Here is a 12,257-nt window from a genome sequence, read left to right on the forward strand (position 1 = left end):
CAAATACCATAATTTCAACAAAGTAACATTTACAGTGTGACCTACACCATTCCCCATTCTTGACTTTTCAACATTTTCATCACCCTCTGTGTCCTTCAGGATCTGAACATCACAAACAGCTGAGGAATGGTTTCTAGAAGGCTGTATATTTAGACCCTGGAGGAGGGAAAAGCCTAGAGGGAAAAGCAGCTATTCATTCATACTTGGATAACACACTCTGGTTCATAAAGCTAGAGTGGCACCAAGTGGCCAGAAGCTGAATTAGGGCCTGGAATAACATATATTTTTCACCTTAATCTCACTGCAGGCCATGTTTCCTGTATTATTAGTTAAAGTAAAATGGTCTGGCAGGTCAATTCTACAGGAGACGCCAGATGAAATAACTAAAAACCCTATTTATCCGCACATATAGGTTTTTAAAGTGTAGGTGGAAAGACCTCCCAGCCTTACAGGGCTTAGACATTCCACAAAGAACATTTGTCCTTCTATTGTGCTAAAAGGTCCTTGTTGATCTGATTGTGAAGCTGTACGGTTTTGATATTTTAACTCAGAGCAAGGCAAAAAGCTAATTATAAGGAGTGGGCACTGAACAAAGTAGACAATGAAGCACAAACCTGAATTCTGAGATCTGTGCACTCACATATAGAAGGAGGAGGAGGAGGAAGAGGAGGACTTTTACCTATATTTGTAATTCATCTAGTTGTGGAATAGTAAGTTCATGTCGTGCAAAGAACAGGTAGGGGAAGGACAGACCTTCAGATGTTCGTCTGCAAATCTCATCAGTCCCCACAAAAACAGTCAATAGTGGGAAATACTGGGAGTTGCAGGGTTTGAAATTTTACAACATGGAGTTGCAGGAGTCAAAGGCATCTTCCTTAGACAGCACTCCCATCCAAAGCACCCACCCAAAGGAAATCTTGCTTCATTGCTGCTCACAGATAATTTCAATAACTAACAATATATTGTTATTATAACAATATATTGTTATTGAATGTGTTATTCTTTACATAATAAAATACATACAAGAATAATATGTTACTGAAAGAATAATTCAAATAACAATATATTGTTAATTGAAATAATATCAATTGTGAGTCCTGATGGCAATTTTTAGAGTATCTATTTTAAGTTTATTTTAATTGTTTTATCTTTTTATTGTAGTTTAATTGTTGTAAGCCGCCCAGAGACCTTTGGGCAGAGTGGGCAGCATATAAGTTAAATAAATAAATAAATAAATAAATAAATAAATAAATAAATAAATAAATAAATAAATAAATAAATAAATGATTGTATATAATTAACATTATAAATGCAAATAATATAATTTATAATTATAATTATACATATCAATAAAATTCATATAAATATAAATAATAATTCTTATAATAATTAAAAATAATTAACAATATATGATGAAACTTGGTGGAAGAAACATCAGTAATTTAAAATATGCATATGACATCATCTTACTGGCTGAAAGCTGCAATGACTTGAAACAATTTGCAATGAAAATGAAAGAACACGCAAGAGCAGGACTACAGATGACGATGAAGACAATAATCATGACAACTGAAGAATTACACAGCTCTAACAGTGACAGAGAAGACTCCCTGGAAAAGACCCTGATGTTGGGAAAGTATGAAGGCAAGAGGAGAAGGGGATGACAGAGGACAAGATGGTTGCACAGTGTCATCGAAGCTACCAACATGAATTTGACCCAACTCCGGGAGGCAGTGGAAGACAGGAGGGCCTGGCATGCTCTGGTCCATGGGGTCACGAAGAGTCGGACACGACTTAACGACTAAACAACAACAACAAACAGTGACAATTTAAAAACTGAAACAGAGATTTTATTGAATCATCAATATAAATGAAGACAGCAGCCAAGAAACCAAAAGACTGAGACTCAGAAAGGCAGTAATGAAGGAATTAGAAAAAAATCATCAAGTTTAAGGATGTGATACTCGAGACCAAGAGCAAGATCATCCACACTCCTGTATTTATGATGACCATGTTTGGGTGTGAAAGCTTGATGGTAAAACTGACAGGGGAAAATTGATTTGTTCAAAACATGGTGCTGGAGGAGAGCTGGACCATCGTCAAACAAGGATACAACACAAACAGTTATGTTTCAGAAACTTCTCACATTTTTCAGTCTGTGGGGGACATCATGAGAAGACAAGATTCTCTGGAAAAGACAATAATGCTGGGAAAAGTTGAAGGAAGTAAGAAAAGAGGAGGACCAAACACAAGATGGATTGAGTCGCTAAAGGAACAACATGCTAGTATCTGCAAGTGCTGAGCAGGGCTGTTGAGAACCGGGCATTTGGAGATAGCTCATTCATGGGGTCACCATAGGTCAGAGGTGACTTGACAGCATGTGAGAACAGCAGCAGGAGTAACAACAACTGATATACTGATTTATCATCAAATATTTCATTTACACAGGTCAATATCTGAGGAACTGAATCTTTTGCAAAGGTGACATATTCACAGCTGGTGGTAGAAATAAAATTCAATAAATGTCTTGTTCCTTGACACGTGTTCTGTGTCTAGTGATGCTGGCCATGTGACCACAGAAACTGTCTATGGACAAACGCTGGCTCTATGGCTTGGAAACGGGGATGAGCACCACCCCTAGAATCAGACACATCTGGATATATGTCAAGAAAACCTTAAATTTCTTGGTCATACTTATTTGAGCTGTCTTAGCAGGAAGAAACATCACAGTTAGGAATTTTAAAGCTGCATGAAATTCCTTAACTCAGCAAACAGTTAGACAAAGAGCTTTTCCTCCAAATTTTCTGTAATTTGCTTAGAATACTCTAGTGTCTTTTACCACTCAGAAGCAAAGCATGCACATACAGAGAAGGACTGGAGATGTAAATAAAGATGTAAATAACACATCCAGTGCTTGAGATATTTAAACAAAGTAGCAGCCATCCTGGTTTCAGGAAATTTGCACAGTTTACAAAATTCTGTAAACTGCAGAGATTTTGCAAGCATCGGCAATTTTGCAGAAAATATTTTTGCGAGAATACTGTCAACAGTACTAAAACTTTCTCAGCATCCTCACCAGCAAGTTGTAATTTCTTATTCTCTGCTCTCTTATCTATCTCACGTCTTCTAGAATGACCAGCCATAGAAATGTGCTTTCCTAGAAAGCCGTGAATTGCAGCTTTACAGTCTCTGGTTTCTAAATATCTCTGGTTTTAAAATAATTTTACTGCTATATTCTGATTCTGATTCTGCTGCTGCTTGAGTATTTTATTGCTATAGTCTAAAAGCTGTTTTAAATTGTTAGTTTACTGTCTTACCTCATTGCTTGCTGCCTTTGAACAGCCTGGTAGAAAGGTAGGTATTAATATTTGAAATAATAAATGCATAAATAAATCATGGATCCAGTGTGAAATACCTACTCCAAAGTCAGCTGCATCCTTTGCAGATTCTACAGATATGAAGCCATGCTCTTTGAATTTTAAAAATCAGGAACAGTAGCAAAGAAGAGAGGGGAAGACATACCTTTGTTTTGACACACGATCACCACACTGAGGTTTTCCAACATGTTAAATATGTTGACTAATTCTACATATTTTATAATAGCTTCTGCCCCCTTGGGAATCAGGCAGAACCAAATGGTAATAGCCCAAAAATATATATATCATCCGTTTACTGTAAATGAAGTGCTGTCTGATGTGCTTAATTCTGAATTTTCTTATAAACAATGTTTATCCTGAGATCAGTAGAACAGGATGAACAGTGGATTGAAGTACTGTTGCCAGTTAGTATCTGTATGTGAAATGTGCAGGGGGAACCATTTTGTCCTTCTCTCCACAGAGTGGAATACTTTGGACCAGATTTGTCCAATGTGATAGCAAATAAGCAGTCTCTCATACACCATTCTTTGAAAACTTTATGTGCTTTTTTTTCCTTGAAAGGTGGCACAAAAGTAATTTGAATAAACATATGAACTAAAATATACCATCTTCCCGACAAAGCGTTTCCTGACACCTGGAGTGTAGATATCACATACGTTTTGAGATATGGAGGAGGGAGATGATAAAATTGCGAGTTGCTTACGTGTCTCCTATCATAGTTCAGCTTCAAAATTGATTTCTGCTGCAGTTAGCTAAATGAAACCTGCATGAGCATTCATAGGTTGCCATTACACATAAGCACAGTGAGAACTCCTTCCTTCAGGAAAGAAGGGCAGGCGACAGCATTCCTGGAGCCTGATTTACCTTACGCTTTCTAATGGTGCTCCTGCAGGTCAAGTACATATTTATTCTTGACATAATTCAGCAGCATGCCGAGTTCCCAGCTCTTAAGACTTTTACAGTTCTTTCCAAAGTATTCAGGTAACAGGTCGAACTGTGGAAAACAGCATTCAGCTTGTGCTAATATTTTACATGTTACCATTCAAACTATGCTGTGCATGTACTGACATTATGTACCCTTCCTTGGGTGGATGTCCAGCTGCTGGGCTCTTTGTGTAAAGTTAGAACAGCAGAATTTAACACCCATTTCTACCGAGGGTAAATGACAAAACCAATACAGCTAAATACATTGTTGTTCAATGTATTTCGTTTCATTGCATATTCTAACCCTGCAATACTAGAACATGCTTGAGTGTGTTTTCATCTCTCCAATTACTAATACCACGCAAGGCAGTTTGGAAAACAAAACAATAATTCAAGCCAACGCATGGATTTCTGCTTTGCTTAATTCTCATGCAAATGTCAGAACATAAGCAGAGGTGTACTGGTTCAAACCAAAGTCCTCTTTAATATAGTATCCTTTTTGCACAGTGGCCAAGTGGCTGTCTATGGAAAGCTCAAAAGCTGGGTAGCAGGACAACTAATGTACAGAGGCAGACTATCTTTGAACACCTTCAGTGAAGGGTGGACCAAATGCAGCCATGAGACATCATGAAGCCCCATAAGCATGTTTCTGCAGTTCTTGACATCATTAGAACCATCAGGCCTCCTTTGCCCTATTAAAAAATATATATCTCCAATCAACAACCAAAAATGTGAAGCCACTCCTGGAAGCAGTGATTCACTCTTTCAACTTTCCTCCCCCACCACCTCCATGTCTCACAATGGAAAATATCCACTTTTCAAAACCAGAGGTGGACTTCAGGCCACTTCTGGTTTTGTTAGGCAGACTGTGTAGCTTCTGGAAGATCATGGGGTTAACCCCTATAAATTTGCCCAGTAGCTGCTTTAATAGTAATATATGCTGGCAAGTTGGTTCCAATTTATGGTGGCCCTGCTTAGAGGATACTGTATAGCATATTCAGAACTGGTTCCTCATTCTCTTCTTCTGGGGATATCCTGGCACTGTGCAGTTTGCCCAGGGCAGCACAAGATGGATCTTCTCCCAGGATGCACAATGGGGAATGAAACTTTCAGCTTCTTATTCTTTAGCCATATGCCCAACTCTCTGAGCTAACGCGCAGTCACACAGAGATTCTCTTGGAGTGACCAATCATTTTCAAAGTAACAGGATAGAAGTAATTGTACAGACAGACCCTGGACTTCCTTAATTTGGCCTGGACTGTCTCAGGGTATTTCCACACTGTATGATATATGGATTGCTGAGGGCACGGTTTCGATTGGGGGGGGGGGGAGCCTCATTTGTAAGTGGTTTTACTTAGAAAAATCCACCTTCCTCTTTAAGAGCTGTAGCTCACCTTTCTGGCCCAGGCATAGGGCATGCATTCTTTTTGGCACACTCTACAGCCAAGAGAAAGTAACTTCCAGCAGAGAGAACAAGGGAAGGGAAGCAGGGTAGGGGAGGAAGGATGAAAATGGAATGGCATCCACAGAGGGGGAGAGAGGAGCAATGTTAAAGATTTTTCCCCCTCTGCAGATGGTCAGAGGAAGTGCTTAACTGAGATCTGATTGGGTTACAAAGAGGTCATTTGCTGTGGGGACAAGAGGAGCATGCCAAATTGCACATCACGTCTCCCTCACAGATTTTTGTAGCCCAATCTACTCTGCACTCAAAACAGTCAGTTTGTTCAGAGCCTTATTCTGTGGCACAAATGTTCAGTAAAAATATTGGATATATGCTGGGTGGAACAATAGGAAAATCCATTTGTTGATCACCATTCTATGGAGACTTGTTGATGGCAAAGCACCTACACACTGTAAACACTGAGTGGATCAGTCCAATGAAAGCAATAGCAAAGATGAGATGTGTCACAGAAAAAAATAAGAAAACCGTATGTTAATTTGGGCAGATACACTGAGGTAACCTTTGCAAATTTACACAGCATCTCTAATTTAGCAACCTTACACATCAAACTGCATTATAATGCAATTAAATTCATTTCCCCCCACTTCAGCAACATAAAATGTCCAGTAGGGCAATGACTGTGTGTTTCTGGTTAAGGAGACACTCATTAGGCCCATACGAAAGAAACTTAACTTGGCGGCGGACGAAATTGGCAACTATAGGCCCGTCGCCAATATTTCTTTCATGAGCAAAGTGGTGGAGAGGGTGGTGGCAGACCAGCTTCAGGCTCTCCTGGATGAAACAGATGCCCTGGATCCATTCCAGTCGGGCTTCAGGCCGCGCCACGGTACAGAGACGGCATTGGTCGCCCTGTATGATGACCTGCTGAGGGAGGCTGACAGGGGCAAAACGTCTCTGTTGGTCCTCCTCGATATTTCGGCAGCCTTTGATACCGTCGACCACGGTATCCTCCTGGGGAGACTCTCTGAGCTGGGAATCGGTGGCCTGGCGTTAGCCTGGCTCCGCTCCTTCTTGGAGGACCGTCCCCAGAGAGTTCAGCTTGGGGAGAGTGTCTCGGCCCCGTGGAGCTCCAATTGTGGGGTTCCACAGGGGTCGATTATCTCCCCAATGCTATTTAACATCTACATGAGGCCGCTAGCTGGGGTCATCAGGGGGTGTGGAGCATCGTGTCACCAGTATGCTGATGACACCCAGCTCTACATCTCCTTTTTACCAACTGCAGGTGATGCCGTCCTGTCCCTCCAGCGCTGCCTGGGGACCGTACTGGAATGGATGCAGGAGAATGGCCTGAGGCTGAACCCGGACAAGACGGAAGTCCTGAGGGTGGGGCCCCCCGTGGTTGGTGGCTTGGTCGACTCTCTCTCGTTTGGGGGGGGCGACCCTGACTCCGGTGAGTGGGGTCTGCAGCTTGGGCATACACCTGGACCCGACGCTTACCATGGAAACACAGGTGGTGTCAGTGGTCCGCTCCGCCTTTTTCCATCTCTGGCGGATTGCCAGGCTGAGGCCCTATCTCGACACGGGGGCCCTCACTACCTTAGTGCATGCGCTTGTAATCTCAAGATTAGACCACTGCAACGCGCTCTACGTGGGGCTACCTTTGAGGTTGATACGGAAACTTCAGATGGTGCAGAATGCAGCAGCCAGACTTCTCACTGGAGGGAGAAAATACCATCACATCTCTCCTATTCTGGCTAGACTGCATTGGCTGCCCATCCGTTTCCGTATCGACTTCAAAGTTTTAATGCTTACATATAAGGCCCTATACGGTTTGGGACCTCGATATTTGGCGGAACGCCTTCACCCACCAAGTTCTACCCGGATCACCCGCGCGAGCCAGGAGGTGAGGGTGAGGAGCCTGACGCCGAGGGAGGCCAGAAGGGAGAAGACACGAAACCGGGCCTTCTCGGCGGTGGCTCCTCACCTTTGGAACAATCTCCCTCCTGAGATTCGCGCGGCCCCTACCCTGGGCACATTTAAAACTCAGCTAAAAACATGGCTTTATGTTAAGGCCTTCCCTCCTGCCAGCATTTAATTTAATTTAATTTAATTTATTTTTCTCTTTATCTGTTATTTATGATTTGTTATGTTTGTTAATCGAGATTTTTATTTTATGCTGTTATAATTGTATTAATATTGTTGTTAGCCGCTCAGAGTGGTATAGATTTATCAGATGGGCGGGATATAAATCAAATAAATAAATAAAATAAATAAATAAATAAGTTGCAAGGAATATCTCTTTTCCTATAAAGATCAAATCCTCATCATCCACTTATATTTCTCCACAAAATATAATTATTTTCAAGCTCTTAACTTCATTTATTTTGCTACAATCCCCTCCTAAAACTGTGGATTTTAATTTCCTTCAAAGCTTTTGAAATAGTAGCCTGGATCTCAAACTGGTCAACATATCTGAGAAGAATAACTGTCGTCTTTCAGTAGAGGGGTGCCCTAACATTACAGTATATGAATTCTGCTGTGGAGTACTGTCTCAAGCAAATGCAGACATATGCCACAGTGCAACAATATGAGTGCATTTGTGCATGAGAACTGGCCCATTTTGCTTTGGGCTCCTTTAACAATCTAAATATTGTTGCCTAGTAACAACTAAAATGTCAGAATGCTGCTGGGAATTAGAACAATGGCTGAATTCCCAAACTGACCAAGAACTTGGCCCAATATTTTTTAAGAAAGCAAAGCAGATTATTATTATTATTATTATTATTATTATTATTATTATTATTATTATTATTATTATTATTATTATTATTATTATTATTATTATTATTATTATTATTAGTAGTAGTAGTAGTAGTAGTAGTAGTAGTATTAGTATTAGTAGTAGTAGTAGTAGTAGTAGTAGTAGTAGTAGTAGTAGCAGCAGCAGCAGCAGCAGCAGCAGCAGCAGCAGCAGCAGCAGCAGTAGTATCAGTAGTATCAGTAGTATTAATTATTGCACATCTAGGAATACCTCAAGCCCTCAACAGGTGCTTGTCTGCTCACTTGTAGTGCTAAAGTGGGGACAAGGATGGGGGAGTGCATGTAAGCCCCATCCCTTAAGGGTGCAATAGCTTCTGCAGCATCACAGACAGCTGAATGAGGGGTACTGTTACTGTTTTCACATGAATGCATGGAAAAATGCCAATTTACATGTTCTGCAGACTGAAAAAAATGCTTTGGGAACAGGGTGATTGCTGTCTTTCATCAATGGATTCACTGATGATGAATATAATAATATAGAAATGAACATGCTATATGCCAAATACTATGTTACTCATCTGAGCAATGTGAACAGGAAAGTGGGGTGGGGAGCATCTATCACTACATCTTCATGGTTGTTCAAGAGAAAATTAGACAACCACCTGTCAGATCTGCTTTGATTTGGATGTGCGGCGGGTTGGACTTGATGGTCTTACAGGCCCCTTCCAACTCCATTATTCTATGGTTCTATGAATCTATGGCTCGTATGCTTGTGATACTTTGAGACTTCCTGCCTCTTTTAAGAGCTGCTGTTTCCATGCTCTTCCAGTGAAGAAGCTGTTTGAATTCTTGAATATTTGTGTGCAAACAGCTTTACCTTGTTTACTCCATATCTGCGGTGCAGAGGCTCTTCTTTCAAACCACAATCATCCAGCAACACCCTCTATGAAAGTTACCTATGGGGCTTTTGGAGACAGAGAGAGGGCATCAAGCTTGAAGAAGATAGGGAGAAAGAATCTCTGCTTCCCCCCACTGAAGACTTTTTTGTTTCCCCTTATAACATAGGAGGGGCTTAAACATTTCCATATCTGGTTCTTACAATCTGAAAATGTCCTATTCAACCACAAGCAAATCAGGCAAACTTTCCATAAGAGCCCTTCTCCCATAGTTTACGGTTTCATCACTCGCCTACATGTGGATGGCAATGACTCTGAAAAGAAGGACCTTGGCTATCTATGGTGGCTCTCCATGTGACACAGGATGCTGATTTTCCAGGGTTCTGGCTGACATGGAGAGCCCTCACAGGCAGCAAAAGATCTCCTCTTCAGATTTGTCCCTTTCCACGTGTAGGAGAGCAACAAAGCCAGAAATGGACAGGGAAGGTGCTGCACTTTAACCATAACAAATACGGTATAGGTGATGTGCTAATGACTGAATGGACCCAATACCTCCTCTCCCCTAAAAGATAATGTGGAAAAAGATGCATGGCAAATATTCATGCACCAATGCCTTCATGCACCAATGCCCAATAACTGGTTACTCTGCTTGCTTGCTTGCTTGCTTGCTTGCTTGCTTGCTTGCTTGCTTGCTTGCTTGCTTGCTTGACACATTTATACTTTCTCCCCCTCAATGAGCTCAAGTGGTGTCCATGGCTCTCTATTTCTGTGCTTTACTCTCACACCAGTGCTTCAAGGGAGGTTAGGATAAGAGAAGATGACTGGCCAAAAGTGCCCAAAGATGTGGCTTCAACTTCAAGCCAAAATGACTCTGGGATTTTCCTGTGTTGTCCTCATGACCACTGCTAGCACCTGAAGCTCCCCAATGCCCAGGCTTTAGAATAGCTAGTAGTCCACTATCTTTACTGCATTACTGATTTTAAAAGGCATGCCTTTTTTAAGAAAAGCTAGTAGTCCGTTTTTTAAAAAAATACTATGAACTCTTCTTTCGGATGTTACTCAAGGACCACATTCCTGCATGTATTTTTGTTTGCCTGTATATGTTTTCTGAACAACATTCAGAATTCAGTGCAGAGAAGAAAAATGCCCCCATTTATATATCAGTGCCAAAGTCACGCTGGAAATAAACAGTCATGTGGGATTTCTGTTCTGTTTTAGATTTTGATCATTAGAGGCAATTTAACCTCATGTCACAGCCTGTTTAGGAAGTCTCCAGTTTAACTCTGACATCAATGAGTGATGAGTGCATATTGGTGCTCTTAATAAAACAGATCAAAAATCAAACACCCTTAAACATACCAAGAGCTAATAATTCATCTCATTGCTATGTTGTTTTAAAGTATCTAACCAAACTAGGCAGAGTAAGGGAAGTCAACAAACTACATGATAATACTGAAGCCTCCAACATGTCAAGAGTTGGGATTTGTGGCGTTAATTAAGGCATATCAGTTTCATAGTAGTACTGGCAAGGAACAAATTAATACCAGCAGCTGTGATAGATATTATCAAACTGTCATTCTGTAAGCCTTTTAAGCATCACCAGGAAACCGAATAATTCAAACTTCTAAAATATAAAACATGATGGCACTTAGATAATAACCTGTCCCGGTAAGTCTGTCTGTGTGTGTGCATGCGTGAGCATGTGTGTGTGCAGCAACATATATAGAGTATAAATCTTTATGGTCTCTTCCGAAGTTTCTAAGCCAGATAGGCGTGAAATTAATTTATTTTATTATCAGGAAGAGAATAACTGAACAGATACTCCCAACAACTCTCGAAATGCAAACAATGGAATCTTTTGCAAGGTCCGCCATCAAAGAACTCTGCCAGGATTCAACAACGCATCAGCAATAGTTAGACAAAGGGGAATTCAAAATACTAGTTGGGGGTTAAGAGTTTTAAATGCATTTGAGTTCCCCACCATTCATAACTTTCAAAAACCACTCTGCTGTGCCAATTCAACAACACACTAGCACAACTTGAAAGAGAAAAGGGTCTTGAGGAATTTCCATAAATTAAATCCATTCAGAAATAAGACCGTAAAATTGGCATTTTACAGCAATTATTTGACTACCAGCTTCCTTTCACAAAAACATTGTTATTTCATCAACGGAACTAGTAATTGGTGTCTTCTGGGAGGGGGAAAGAATGAGGGGATAGACATAGAAATCTTCTGACTTCTATACAGATTGCAATTGTACAGACTACAATTAAAGTCCTTCACTGCAAGACATTACTGTCTATATGGCTAAGATAATACACAAACTTGCAGCCAGTGGGCAAAGCCTGATCATACATTATATCACACTTCCTAGCAATTCTGATGAAAACTACAGGTGGAGACAGATTATAATGGGAGCATCTAATTGAAATTCATCTCCGTTTTACTTCAGATGGAAGACATGCTGCTTGAGCCCTGAAACGTATTAAATTTTATTTAAATTGAATGCTGATTTTTCAGGTAAAACTACATTTAAATGAAAAAATGCTTAAAAGAAGCAATGCTGTAAATCCTTATGGCTATATTTTAAAAGTGTAAAAATGTGTGTGTGTTTATCAGTGCTCTCCATTCTTTCATGTTGCTAACTGTAGGAGGCTTCCATGCTGAGGTAGAAAGGCAGTGATATGAATCCCATAGAGATATGCCATTTTGATGGCATCTTGACATGTTTCACTGACACTTCTAGTCACTCCAGGTCCTTGTGGATTCACTGGGATATTAGCTTTTCAGCATGGTGCCTTCTAAGAGCTTTCTATCAAAAAATGGACAGCCCTCTTTTCTTCCACTCAAACTATGACTTCACCCTGTCTGGGTGGTGTTTCCAGCGAAAGAAGTGA

At 40.6% G+C, this 12,257-nt stretch overlaps 1 long non-coding RNA gene across 1 annotated transcript in view; it reads right to left on the minus strand.

Moving 5' to 3' along the window:
* The window catches only part of LOC144586871 (uncharacterized), a 173,983-nt gene extending 165,997 nt beyond the window's left edge, over nucleotides 1-7,986 (minus strand). The window contains exon 1 of the long non-coding RNA XR_013541940.1: nucleotides 7,738-7,986. This is a non-coding gene — a long non-coding RNA (uncharacterized LOC144586871). The remainder of the gene's footprint in view (nucleotides 1-7,737) is intronic.
* Between the last annotated feature and the right edge of the window lie 4,271 nt (nucleotides 7,987-12,257).

Source organism: Pogona vitticeps, chromosome 2, assembly GCF_051106095.1.
Source record: "Pogona vitticeps strain Pit_001003342236 chromosome 2, PviZW2.1, whole genome shotgun sequence".
Lineage (NCBI taxonomy): Eukaryota > Metazoa > Chordata > Lepidosauria > Squamata > Agamidae > Pogona > Pogona vitticeps.